Source organism: Patagioenas fasciata, chromosome 2 (genome assembly GCF_037038585.1).
Source record: "Patagioenas fasciata isolate bPatFas1 chromosome 2, bPatFas1.hap1, whole genome shotgun sequence".
NCBI lineage: Eukaryota > Metazoa > Chordata > Aves > Columbiformes > Columbidae > Patagioenas > Patagioenas fasciata.
This window is the reverse complement of record NC_092521.1, coordinates 137127031-137141723: the sequence shown is the minus strand read 5'-3', so window position 1 is coordinate 137141723 and position 14693 is coordinate 137127031. Positions and strand designations below refer to the sequence as shown.

The window sequence follows — 14693 nt, the reverse complement described above, 5'->3', positions numbered from 1 at the left end:
ACCTAAGTGGTTCCATGAAGATGTTACATGTTTTATTGCTTTGTGACATTTCCTGAACTTTGCTTCAGATCTACAGAGAGAAATAGTTTCTGATGCAAACCTACCTCTGTTGCTGAGGTACATGAATTATTATTCCCAAAAGAGTTCAGAAAATTGTTGCATTCTCCCTTTCCTAACTGTTTATTTAAATTGCAAAAGCTCCTAACAGCATTGATTCTGGTATAATTTTAACTAAAGTAAAATGCTTTCAAAAACATGTAAGAATAAATACTTGCGTAAATCAAATTTAATTAATGATTTCCACTGATATACCAAAAAAGTAATGTTTCTTCAATAATAAACCTCAAAAAAAAAAAAAAGCAAAAAAACCCAACAGATAAAGTCAAGGTTTAGCTTAGGAAACCTTAAAACTAGCATTAATACTATACTGCTTGCCCTATTGTTTATTATGGATTTAGACTCTTGTATCTATAAATCATGCTTTCAGTAGGGATTTTATTGAGATGCCTTTTGTTTAAATACTTATGTTGGAATTAGAAGAGCAGCCTTAACTATTTTAAATTTACAATATTCCTGTTTTGGAGGCTACACCAAGATTTTTCTAGGAATTGTGGGGGGATTTGGGGTTTTTTTGAAGCATAGATGCTTATTCTGTCCTGTTGTCCAAAAAATAAAGCCAATTAAGAAGTGGTTGGTACTAAATGAGGAAAAACACTTCATAATAATATTCATATACTTAAGACAGACACACATTACTGGAACGCAGATACTATATCATTAGCCTTTTTTGGTCTTCTGGCATTAACAAAATTGACTTAAAAGCTGAATTCCTCAGCAAAGCAGCACCACTCCAGACATTATCACCACCACTCATCCTTTCTTTTCAGCAACTCATTCATTCACTATCTTCATTCCATTTTCATTATCATGAGGATTGCTAAGACTTTCTACATTTTACTTAAGCCAACTATACCCTGTTTTTATCTTCACTGGCATTCTGAGGTAAAAATCTATAAACATTAGTCCCAAGCACCAATCTAAAAATGTGTACTTATTTCTTCCCCTTATGAACACATCACAATTTGCAGCCAAAATTAGCTGAGTTAATTTCCTTGTTGTATTCTGTCCTGCTAGCAGCATGTCCTACTTATCCACTTAAGAGATGTTTGTTTGCTTTTCATTGATTTGTTTAGTTTCTGATTTCCTTATTCAGTTCCCATCATCTGGGTGGTAGTGAGGCTTCTCTACCTCATTTATCAGTGGAGGAATATAGCTTAGAACATCGTATGCTGAATTGCTGCTCAGGCAAACAGAAGAAGAGCATCCTGGATAAAGTTATCTTCTCTGCACTAGAGCAATAATCCCAGTGATTTTTGTGGAATTGCACCACTGTATTTGTTAGACACTGTACTTTGCATTTGGTTGATTTTGTACTTCGCATTTGTTTTGGTTTTTGGTTTTGGTTTGTTTGTTTGTTTGTTTGTTTTCTCTTCTAATTCAGCCTAATTTGGAACTAGATTTAAAGACAAAAATACAATTAGCTCAAACTGCAAAGCCAGCAGAAAGGCTGCTTGCCATGCTCACGCACCCATGCCCACAAGCAGGACTGGGAAGGGGCATCCTTTAGCAGTGTCCTGGTTTCTGGTCCTCATTTGCTGAGCTTGTGTCACATTCCTCCTGCTTAGTATGATTCTGGCCCTATAACTCATCTAGCCCATACAGGATGACTTCCCCAGCTGCCTGTGGGCACGCAGAGCTGTTGGAGACCCCAAGGGTTACTTCTTCAGCAGCTGAAAGTCAGAAGGGTACGAGCTTAGTAACTTGAAATAATTCTTCAGCAATGTCTAATTCTCTGTGGTGACTACACGGGGGCCTTAGTAGCTAGACAGGTTTTGATGGACCAGATACTTACTTGGAGGTGATTCAGTGCTTGAATTAGCTGATTGAGATGTTTTGAATCTGGCTGTGGAGCCTTTGTGACATTTGTTTTACTTCACATTTCCGTAGTTGCCTCAAAGTGATTGTATTGACTCTAACATAGCCCTGAAACATAAGGACAGTTGGTTGGAGGATGTGCTGTTAGAAGTACCCTTCTCCACACTTGGTCCTTCCAAGGTGGTAGCACATTGCGACATATTTGGCCTTGAGAAGTGCTATGAAGGGCATGAGAAATGCAAATGTAAGTTTTTAACAATGCCAGACTTCTCAAGATAACATCTGCCTTCTCTCCTCCCTCCTTCCCTAAAATGATGTTGTACCTGCTGTCCTATATATCCTAGCTCAGTTAATCTTTTTTAGGCTAACTTAGTTGTCTCCATTAACTCCTTAAGCCAGTAAGAGAGGAACTAACCTTGTGCTGTTCTGCCCTTCCTCAAGTCTGCGAGTGCAGAGATCCTGCATAACACAAGCTGACACTACAATTTCTGGGATCAAACTTGAGCCATAGACTGTCTGGATGGAGGGGGATGATAGACATGAAGGGCACTTTAGTGAAAATTAGTCATCCATCTACATGAAAAGCAGCCCCATCTAAGTATTTAGCCAGCTTTTTGTAACCTTTACTCTTAAGGTCTTGTCCATCTGTATCAAGTTTTTAACTGTAGTCTTTAAAAATGTAGTTTTCTATCAAATGCTGCAGGAAGAATAATTAATTCTCTGGTGTTTTGGTTTGGGTGTTTTTCATTTTTTTTTTTAATGCCACTTCTGCATGCAAGTGCAAAATAATTAGAATAGTCAGAAGTCATTTTTCTTTCCCAGTTGGTTTTGCGAATGATTCACTTTTTCATAAATTATTTCAAATCTACTTTCTTAATAATTGCCAAGGAGATTGTTATTTTTGTGTGTCTTTCCTAAACTTTCAGGCACAGAAGGCACTAAGACTCAGCACAAAATTAAAACAAGAACTGAATTGTCTGACTAACCATGTCAGATTGCAAAATAGCATTTCACAGATACCTGCACAGAAAAATATTGAGAGTGCTTTTTCTTTTTGATCCCATATTTTTTTATGCAATCATTTTGGTTGGAAGAGACCCTCAAGATCATCGAGTCCAACAAGTTTATGCTGCTTTTTCTCCTGCAGATATTCATGATGGCAGCACCTTGATACTTCTGTTACTGCTCCCCCTTTTGTTAGAAAACACAGCATGTAAGGAGACAACTGAGACAGCACTAGGCAGAATCAGTTAATCAGGGGTACCTAACTCACATAAATCCAAACTCTAAGTCCAAATCCCAGTAATTATCACTTCACATTTTGACAGTCAGATGATATTACTTTCATACCATTGGGCAATTTACCATTTCCTATATCAGACAGCATGGGGTTTTATTATTATTGTCATTGAAGAGGATTATGTGTTCTTGGAAAGCTGTTTCTTTAAACGTTTCATTTTTGGAAGGATCCTGTTTTATCCTCTGAATGTGTCTCTCTGTCAGACACACAAGCTTTCATTTTCCTCCTTCCCTTAATATACAAGACTGAATAAATGCACACTGCAGTATAGTGCTGGCTAAAGCTTTATAAAGCTCTGTTGTTTAATGCCCTGGAAGAGCAGCCCAGCCCAAATGCCTTTGAGACATAGGTGCTCTAATGCAGAAAGCAGTGCATAATCTGTCTCCTCTCATGTTCTGGCCTGTGACCTCTTGAGCCCCAGGAGACCAAGGAGGTCTTTCTGTTCATACTGCCTGTATTTCCTCAACAAAGGGTCTTGTGAAAATTACAGCTATGACATAGCAGCAATGCAGTGATGCCAAGGGCTTAAGGAGGCTTTGCTCAGGTTCTCTACAAAACAGCTAGTGAAGCCTGGAGGATCCAGTCTCCAACATTTTCCTTAGTCTTTTTCTTTTGCCCCCATCAAGAAGGGAACTGTCGTAGTTTTTAGGTGGCAGCTTGCAGATTTTTAAAGCCAATCTCTATTATTGAACAGACCCAAATGGAGCACAGGGCAGAAATTGGGAAATGCTCTCCACCGTGCACAGAGGGATAGCTACCAAGACCAACTGCTTGTAAGGCTTGCTCTCCTAGATCTTCCTGTACTGAAATTACAAGTTGAAGAGTTACTACACGTCAGAGAATATGGTTCCATCACTCAGCTACCTAACTCCACACAGGGGCAGGTGGTGATCAGGTTTCCCTCATTTCTCCCCCATTTTGACATCTTGCTTTATGGCATCAAAGTCCCCGAAGCCCAACAGCACATCCCTTGCTATCCTTTTATTTTTTTCAGCAACTTTCCGGTTCTCACCATTTTTCTACATTTGTATCTGTCTTTTCTCATGTTTCTGCATAGATTTTAGTTTTCTGAAGTTACTGACTTTATACAGAGAGTTTCCATCATCTTTGTTAGTGTTTTCTAACAGAGGAATAAAAATGGCAATACTGCATAGAGGAACCATCACCATGGGCTCAGCCCAGGGACACCTCACTTGAATAGCTCTGGTTTGGTCATTTCTGCAAGTAAATAGGCTTTGCTGAAGATGCTAATGATTTCAGTTAAAATACGTGCAGCATTACCGTTTGAGCTGTGTGAGCAAACTTTTTCATAAGAATCTCCATCCCTTCTCAGGCAGGCTCAGAGAACACAAACACAGGCAAAAAAAAGGCGGGGGAGGGGAGGGGAAGGAGCAAGATTCATTCCTACAGCAAGAGACTGCGAATGAGCAGGGGGGCTGTTACTTATCCATGTTGATGGATAACACACTAATGAAGCATGCTGCTCATTTTCCCAAGTCTTCTCTGAGAAGCTAGATTATTATAAGCAACTGCTTTCAAGTTAGCGACTATTATATGTCATTCTTATAGATGCTTGTTGTCTCCTGTAAAAGAAGTAGTCCTTTCTTTCAACCTCTCGGGCCCTTTCCCTCCAGCTTTTAATGAAACAAGACTCAAAGCACATTAACTCAGTTTCATTTTCAAGGTCTGCTTTTGTGCAAGAATCTGTACTTTGGTAAGAAGCTACGTCAGGGGTGAGCTGACCAGGAGGTGCTTTGCAGTTAACACACTGAAGCCCATGCTTCTTCCCAGCTCCATCTGGGTCCAGCTCTGTGGAGTGATCCAGTAGCTGCACTCTTGAGCCTTGCCCTGTTTCATTGGCAAGGGGTTCCCACAGCCATTGACCACTGAGATGCTTTCAGGCTGTGAAATCAGTTGGCATAAAATACATTCAGTCAGAGAAGAGGCAGCAGGTTCAGTCTGGTGGGACACTGTACCTGCAGAAGCACAGTGTTTGTGAAGCTGCTGTCGTAAAGGTGAGCTACAGGTGTCACCACAGAAAGACAGTTTCATAACGCAGTTTCCTTCATAGATTTGGTTTTAAGTACCCAGTCCTAGAGGCCATGAGTAAGTGGATCATTTCAGCCTGAAAGGATACTGTGAACTTAACTGGTCAATGATGGGAAAGAGTCAGTGTTTGGTTATCTTTCATACTGTCATGGCCACCTGTACGTTTAGTGTCATTGCAAAAAGCAGAACATTAAGGTATAAACAGGTGCTCATAGTGGGTTAGGTCCATTAGAGAAGAAAAAATTTTGGAAGCTCTTTACATATTCTTACCAGGATCAACTCTACTGTGTCTACCTGCTCTTCTGCATTATTACTTCAGCTAGTAAGGCATAACAAGTTGTTATTCATGAAGTTCTGATATTTTCTATTTTTTCTTTCTTCTGCTTTAGTATGGGTACTAAATATTGAAAAGAAAAAAAAAATCTTTTCAGGTGAGGGATTTAAGGATAGAGAAGGATTTGGTAAGTTGGAAAGGAGGGACCCAGGTTAGTTGTATTCAACCTGCAGAATCCTGTAAATGCGACAGTAACTTTTGCCAAGAAGGACCAATATGTGTGTAATTTGCTCTTCTGTGTTGCAAAGTTCAACCATTGAACTAAGAGCTTGAGACTAAAAAAACCAAGGAGATTCAAGCCATTGAGCTGACTAGAGAGCAGAGATACTCTATGCAAAATAAGAAGCTGGAAAATACTGCATCACACCTTGACCCCTACCAAAAAACAGACCCACTCCTCAGCTATTACATTCTCCACAGATCTCTATTACAGTACCAGCAATGAACAACTAACTACTGCTTAGTGTTGCAGCTATACCCAATCCCTGTGCTGAAGGAGGTCCTCAGGGCTTACAGTGGGTCTTCAAAATGAGGAATAGGAATCAGACAGGAAAAACAAAACCATCCAAGTCCGTTAGTCTCAGTGATTCACCAAGGGCATCACTAACAGAAAATCCAAATTATTGTTTTTAGCATTGGCAGAAGCTGCTGGACTAAATCTCACATGCTGTGGTAATTCATAGGGACAAAGACTCCTCACAGCATATGGCTTGTGTCCCTAAAGCGGGTTATACTGGAGAAGCACCAAAAGGTGAAACACAGAGCTGCTTTCCAATAACATATTTTGCAAAATCGGAACAGTTATGCCCAAAGCTAGCACAGTGTTTCTCCCCTTCAGTGAATAACTCCTCACCAGAAGCTTCCTCAGCCCCTTCTGCAGACATCACCCTCCGTATCAGCCCCTCTGCCAAGCCCTCCATATTTGCCTCATCTGTGGTGATCAGAAGGTGTAAGAGAAGGAAGGGCCACGAGCCATTAGTTACTGCTGCCTAACAGACAGGCTTGGCCACTCCGTGGTGGGGTTGGCTCCTGGCAGGGAAGGGACAGTGGCTGGAGACCAAGGCCAGCCAGGGAGCAGGGGCTGCAGAGGGAGAGGTGTCCTCCTCACTCCAGCACTACTGTGGGACGTAATGGTGAGGGGAGGCAGAGGAGGTGAAGCAACAACCATAAAACATCTTATAGGACACCTTGTAGTTATTAAACTTAGTTATTAAGATAGATAAAGATGGATTATTTAAAATAGTTACAAAATTATCCAGTATATATTGCAGCAGAACATGGTAGATACATTTTAAATAAACTTTCATGGACAGGTTTTTATGTGAGATGGTTTTCCCCAAATTCTTAATTCTCTTCATGTTAAGAGAATTTTGCAGTCTTCAGAATTTATAATCTATAGGAAATGTTCCTCTGTCATCTTGTAAAAATCTTAAGGAGAGGACCTTTAAATCAGTGGCCTCATTGATTAATAACTCCTTCCAACTTCCTTAGAGCCTTTCCCCTATTTTAAAAAACAAACAAACAAACCAACCCATAACAAAACAGAAGTACCAGGGATTTAATTTGGCATCAAACACTGAAAGATGAGTCAGAAATAGATGAGCAAGTGTTCTGGTTAATCTTAAAGGTGCAGTGACAAGTAAATTCAAGGATGACAGATGATCCCACTGACTAGCAGTTCTTCTGACTGTATTATGGCATGGTTAAACATGCTGTCTTCTCTTAATAGCTGGCCATGAAAACTGAGAAATTTGAGTTCAAATTGCTGTGGAAAAGCAAACTAAAGCAAAATTTCCTTTAATACATGTTTGAAGGGCCCTATTGCAAAAGACTGACAGAAGTATGTTATGATCTCAGTTTGTAAGATACCCCAGATATTTCTCTTTCCTTGGAGGATTTTTTTTTCCTCTGAATTGGACCATCAACACTAGTCTCCATTGTAAACCCAGTAATACTTCCTGACTGTTCACATGCTCAGGCCATTTTGAGCTGCACCTTTAATAATAAATAAATAAGGAATGAACTTGTTTGGCATTTCAGGCCAATGACCAAAGCCAGGGAGCCTGGTGAGTGTGCTACTATATTCCCTTTAACTTTATTTTTTTGGGCATCATGCATTTTAAAATGGTTCTACATTTCCCTGAACCAATGTAATATAAAAGATTTACTGTTACAGTTTGTGTGTGGCCAGGCAATGGCATATGGAAAACATGTTTCCTGCTATTTAATTTAATTACTCTAATCACGTGCCAGCCCCGGGGCATGTCATTTTGGACCTCTGAGGCTCTTTGTCTGTCAAAGAGATGGACAATATCTTGGCTTTGTTTAGTTGCTCTGCAGGCTGCAGATAAAACCACTGAAATACTGACTGTTTGTTTAACCAAAACTTTGCATTTTAACCATTTGGCTTTGATTTTTTGTTTTACAAGAAAAGATGACATTTTGGCCTTGGTGAGCTGAAAAGGAAATATTAGGGATATGAAGAAGAACTGTCACTTTCGGGGCTTAATAGATGAAAAAGAATACTCTAGCCTTCTGGTCAGAAATCAGCTTTGTTAGCAGAAACTTAAACGCATTGCTGTTATTTTAGAGTTGCCTTTTAGCAAGGGCAGCTGGAAGAGACCCGTTTATAACTGCTCCTTCCTAATATGGTTAGCCCTTCATTCAGCAGTTTCAGGAGATTTGCATTTCTTTCATTTTAATAGATTAAATTGTAATGGGTAAAATCAATTAAGATTGCATCGCAAATAGTCACAACAATAATGCTGCATCCAGGGATAAGTTAGCTTTTATGTTAACATTCTACTGTTATTTTTATATAAGAAATATCTGAAAATCACAGCTCTAAGTCTTTTGACAGAAAATTAAGAGCAGATAGATTACAGTACTCCATTCATATTATAAATCCCAGTCCTCAGAGAAATTAATTATATGCTTATCTTTGAGTATGTGCTTAACGCCACCAACTTCCCTGAGTTGTAAGCAAGTGCTCAAGTCCACATTTTCCTGCATCCAGAAGTGATACTAGAAATTACTTTAGACTATATGAAGATATAATTTCCATCAATCATATTGTCAGAAGAGGAATAAATAAGAACAAGCTTTTAATCAAATCAGTATAATTTTTAAGGAATTACTACACATAGAAAGATTTGTCTATTCTTACATTTTCAGAAACTGAATGGACTTCAGTTACTGTAAGTTTCAACAGTAAATTAATCTACCTCCTGTGCAGCAATGCAAGAATGTTGTTATTATATACTGAATTACAGCTCCTGTCCCATTCAGCTTTGAGCTAACCACTAGGTGACACTACTTCCCACTTACTTAACAGGTATGTGCATATAGTCCCAGATACCAAATCCTATGTTTACATTCTTCTCAGCCAAATAACTTAAAGAACATTATACAGGAATTGCCTTCACCACTATATATTTTGATGAATTTTCTGTATATACACAAAGGTATTTAGGTGTGTGCATGGAGGTGTACACAAGCATTAGAAGCCATACGCATGTGTCTTTGCATGATTTATAGAAAACACATATTACAACTCACTATGTGAGTCTTCAGGGTGTTGTAACTTAGCAAGTGTTGATGACAGCTCTACTTAAACCAGAGGAACTCCAAGAAAAAATAAATTGGAGTTTGTGGAGAACATTCTCCTTGTCTCCTACCTCCCCATCCCCCCACAAAAAAAGGGATACTATATCGGCTTCTATAGTGTAATTCTGGAAAGACTGGGCATAGGGGAAAATATCATGCTGAGGAGTCCAGCAAGAGCAGGCTACAACATTCAAATCCAAAAATGACAAACTGTGAGAAGGAGAAAGACACAGAAGGGCTGTCATGCATATCCATAAGGTGGCTACTGCTGCTGTGGTTTTCAAATTGGGAAGAATGAACTTTCCAGAAGGATGTGTGGAAAGAATCCCATATTTCTAAAAGTCTGATTTTCAGAAATACAGAAGCTCCAGATTACTTGAAAAACGGTTTCTCCAGAGTTACATTTACACTACTAAATTGCATACCCAAAGCCATAAGGATATGGAAGTGAAGTAATAGCACCTTCAGATACTCTTTTGTTTTTGCCTATGTCAACAGCATCTTCTTTGTGAAGATTCATCTCAACGATTTATAACACAGTAGCCTTATATATGCTATAACTGTAATACATATGTAGTGTGATATACTTCATATAAAGAGTATTTTAAATGGCCATACTAAAAAATTCTTCAAAATTTGCTTCTCACCTACTAGTGTACTACCCATAGTCAAAGCAAGAGTAAGAATTACTTTTTGGTTTAGTAATTTAAATTTGAAATATTAAAAATATTTTTCCTTTTGCAACTATTTTAATCCTGATCCCCCACAACTGTGGCAATCCTTATCTTCTGTCACATTAGCCAAATACTTCTGTAGCCCTGTCAAAGAGAACCTGCAGACAGGGAGGGTGAGCCTCCTCACCTTGAAAGGATGCTCTGCTTTGTTAACATTTCACATTGTATCATAACCCATTATTTTAGCATTATTTCTTCTGTTTTAATGCAAAGACCTACTACTAAACTGTAGTAAACCTTTGCCATCGTGTAATATAAAGTCCATACAGTGTTTACCCTAGCACTAGGGTAGCGAGCAAGGTATTTCTGCTAATAAACTTTTATTGTTATATCAAGTTTGTCATAAGACAAATTACACTGCCATAATAGCGTCAGGTTTGCTGTATCTATGCAACAGTTCAGTTAATGTAACGTTTCCTGTAGTTCTGTTGTCTGTTTGGGAATTGTATTTACAGATATAACTCGTCCCATTCACAACTAAATTTTTACTGTTTACAACAGTGTTAAGTCCATAGTCCCTATAAAAGAGTGATGATGCAGCACAGAAAGAGCACTGCATATTTGCAAAATTGGGTTTTTAAGTAATTTGTCAACAAGAGACATGGTCATCTGTTTGCAAACAACAGCTTCACCAGATCCATGGAAGAACTGAGATTTTTCTCGGCGGTATAAGGGTGCCCAAGTTCCTAGAAAACAGCAATGGCTGGAATCAAGGCTGCCTAAATTGCAACCATAAGTAATCAAAATCAAAAACATAGTTTTATTCAGTGCATGTATTATTTGGACAGGTTAATTTATTGAGGATTATGGATCTGAGGAGAAAATACATCTGATTTTAAACAAGAAAGGAGAGAAAGGCTGAGAAATAACATGTTAGCCAGAGGTTTTGCTTGTTTATTAAAAATACTGGCTTGTATTTAACCTAAACAAGTGTAATTGCTTTTTCAGATTTTGATTTCCTCTACAAATCTTGTGCTCTTACATTTCATTTAGGCAGGACATTTATGTGAATTGCTTCTTCTTCACCAGTTTCCTACAGTTTCTCAAATTCGTCAGTGAACATGCTTGAGACTCCCTCCAAAGACTGCTTAGGAAAGGAAAAAGTTCTCCAGTTTATTTGTGGCTAAGCCTCAGCTTCAGGAAGGTTTGCTAGAATATACAAAAGCAGGCAAGATGAGAAACCAGCTTATTATCTTCAGACCTGAATCTGGGACTCGCTGCGGTAAAAATACCCTGGTGATGCACATGCTACCTGTGTAGGGACAAGCTCCCTGCTCAGTCTAATTGTAAAAGCACACAGCCTGAGATTTTGCATTGCTTCTGAAGGAAGATAAATAAAAAAGAAGTTTTAAGACACTTCTGTTCTCTCCTTCTGACAAAAAGACTAAGTTATAACAACCCAAGAAATGCAGTCCTTTGGGACTAAGTCTTTTCCCTTTGTCAGGGCTGGGAGCCTTAGGAGGAAAACAGCTTGGTTATACCTGCTACACTGGTGGAAAAGAAATAATGACTTAACGATGTTTCACTCTTGCCCTGTAGCAAAGGGTTTCTTGTTAGGTGGATCTGAGATGGCAGTAGGAAGAAACAAACAAAATCTTTCCCTGAGTAACTTGAAAGGCAGCAAAACTATCTCAAAGTAATAAAGTGTGCAAGCATCAGCAGATATAAAACAAGAAATGCCTTAAAGCTTACTAGAGGGAAACTCTTGAATTTTGAAAAATAAGATGGAGCTATGTGAAACTATCTTTGTGAAATATGTTACACCTACAGCACAATCCCTTTCTAGCAGTTGATCATTTTACTAAAATTGTTGTAATAGCTAGTTTTATGCACTTGAGGTAGTGAGTACTGTCCAAGGCAAAAGATTTATAGTTTGCTCTGGGTATAATGGTATGAGAGGAGCTGGCTGCCAAAAGGAACGGTGATTTGAAGAGGGCGCCTTTGGTTTGGTAGGTAGTGTATTTGTTCTGTGGCTGGAGTTCACGAGAAGAAGTTGTTTGATGCATTGGCCAACGATAACTATCCTGGGAGAGGGAGAAACCCAAATCCTCCAAGTTTCAAGGAGAGAGAAGAATGAAATACTTGGGTATGTGGAAAAAAGAAGATGACAGACTCCATGGCAACATGAAGTAGATTGATTCATGGGGCACTTCATGGTCTATCACTTAAAAAAAAAAAAAGACTTATTGACCCCCAAATCATGGTAATTTTTAGTATTAAGTGGACCTCTTTTGAAGACTAAGCTGTTTGAGAAGAGGAGACAGTAGTTTTGGAACAGAGCCCTCAACCTTAAAAATAACACTGCCGGTTTGGCTCTGCTTCCAATATCGTTGCCTAGTTTTAAAGCTCTTCAGCAGGACTTCACTTCAGTCTGATGACCAGCATGAATCACTGTGGAGTAGATTAACACAGTGTTTTCCCAAGTGCCTAATCTCGTTTTAGGATCAGAATGCAAACAGCAGCAAGGCATCCCCAAGACCGAAGGAATCCTAGAAGCAAGCCTGCAATTCAATCCCGGTCACCGTCTGCATTACCTCGGGCTCCACAGCATCACTTGGAATATCCAGAATTCTTCAAAAGTTCTGACATTTCTGCTCGGACCTAAAGCTTTACCTTTGCATGCTGAGTGCAGCCCTTGGCTTGCCTGTGAGACTGGTGTTATATGTTTAACATTTTATCCTCTAAATCCTGCCTGCTGAGTGGATTCTTCCTTTCAAGGTTGCTTTTTATTGCTAGAGGGAGAGTTTTTGGAGGAGTTGTGTTTGTATTCCTTCTCTTTTGGTTATGTTCTTTCTGCTATTTTACCACTCCTAAAGTCAGGGAAGGGCTTTGCACTTTTGAACCAGCTTCAGTCTTTCCAAGAGGCAATGGCTGAGGAACACCGATTGAAAGTTTGGTAAATTCTTTGCCTCCTTCTACAAGGAGATCAGGCTAGTCAAATGCAGATTAAGTTCTTTTCAAATCGTTAACCAGAAAATTCCTTTATTGTTGCTGGATTGGGCATTTTGATGTCAAGAGATTGATCAATATATTAAAAAAAAATTAATAATAAAAATCTGTGGCACATGTATGAGGATTAGGAGCAATAAAAAGAACTAGGAAATGTAACAATAAGCAATTCCAAGTCACTGATGCCAAAGGGAATCTGCACAAGAAGGGACAACTGTAAAAGTTGTGGCATGGAACAATAAAGCATGTGTAGAAAAGAAGAACAAGTTAGGCATTAAGCATGCTTCAACCCATTGCAGGTCATTGACCATTAGAACATACAGGAATTTCTGTGAAGTCATTTTAAGTGAAACTTTGAAGTGCTTAGGCACCTATTTTGAAGATGCCTACTTGCCTGTCTGTGGGTAACTTCCTCAAAGGTGCATGCAAGTAACGCAAGTGCATTCTCTGTTATCTAAAGAAAACGTTTGTGTATTTACTTATGTATGCAAAACCAACAACAACAGAAAAGAGCTCATTTGTGAGAGGAGCCTATGTAACTAATGGTGACGGCAGCAAGCCTGTAGACCTCACGAGGTAGGAGATGTGTCACAGTCTCAAAGTCTCTTTGTAGACTGAGGATTGATATATACTTCTGTGTATAAAAGGACGATAGGTTTGTTTAAACAAAATACAACAACACTAAAATTTGTATGTAAAATTCCTAGCTTTCTGTAGTAAAATACTGAAGTGAGGGTTGTTTAAAAACATATAATATGAAAAAAATACCAACAGTATTTTGAATATATTACAAATTAAAATGAGCACAAATTTTTGCCTGTCACTCCAGTACCTTTTCTCATGTTACAGTTAGGTCAGAACTAAAAAAAAATACAGGGACTGTAGTAAGTACCATAATATAAAATTATATGTTGATTTTTCCATGGGCTATTAATATCTTGTTACTATGAGACTGTACTGGTTGGTGGTTTCTGGCTTAGTGGTGTTTGGCTTGTAGGTAAAGGAAAAAAGAAAAAAAATAGAACAAGACCACCTCTGACATGAATACTGACCTCCAACTGCTGTTTTATATAACCTAATTTTGGTTATTTCCACATTTTTACCTTTAACTGAAATTATAATAAATAGCATTATATCTTCTTAGCCTGTATATATTTTTGTGCATGCTCAAAAAATGTGTGGAAATAGTTTTATCTTGCTTACTAGTATCAAGATCAAGACTCTCTTAACTTCTGGATTCTGAGTGGAATTCCAAAGGACATTCTAGTGGGTAATAGAGTAGACGATGTAAAATTGCCAGTAAGAGGGAGAGAAGAATTTTCTCTTGCAATCAGTCACAGGAGAGGGTGGGAAAAGCGTTGTAGTAGTGGTGCCTAATGTCTTCTCCTAAACACCCGAGTCATAATCCAACCTGCTTTTCATGTCCCACTCTTTCAAAAATAATTGTATTCCTAAATACATAAAAACAAAATGGTGAATAAGTCCCATTTTTATCTCTAAGACAAACTTGAATTTTCCTTTGCTCATGAAATGACTCAGGAGACTGAAAGTGTTGCCACGTAGCTTGTAAAGGTTAGTGGTATTTAGTTATTGATATAAAAACCTCACGAGGGACTGCATTTGTAGGGGGTTGCTAATGGAATACAGAGCCTTTCGCCTTTGGGTCACTGGATCAAATCTGTCTCTTGTGGATAGTGACTGAAGTTTGCTACAATTTAAGTTTTCAGTGCCCTATATAAATTAAAAATGTAGAAATTAGAGATGGAATAGACCTGTTACAGCTTGC

At 38.6% G+C, this 14693-nt stretch overlaps 1 protein-coding gene across 21 annotated transcripts in view; it reads left to right on the top strand.

Annotated features, from left to right (window-relative positions):
- Window positions 1–14693, top strand: part of HDAC9 (histone deacetylase 9) — a 466647-nt gene that overhangs the window by 284501 nt on the left and 167453 nt on the right. The window lies entirely within an intron of this gene.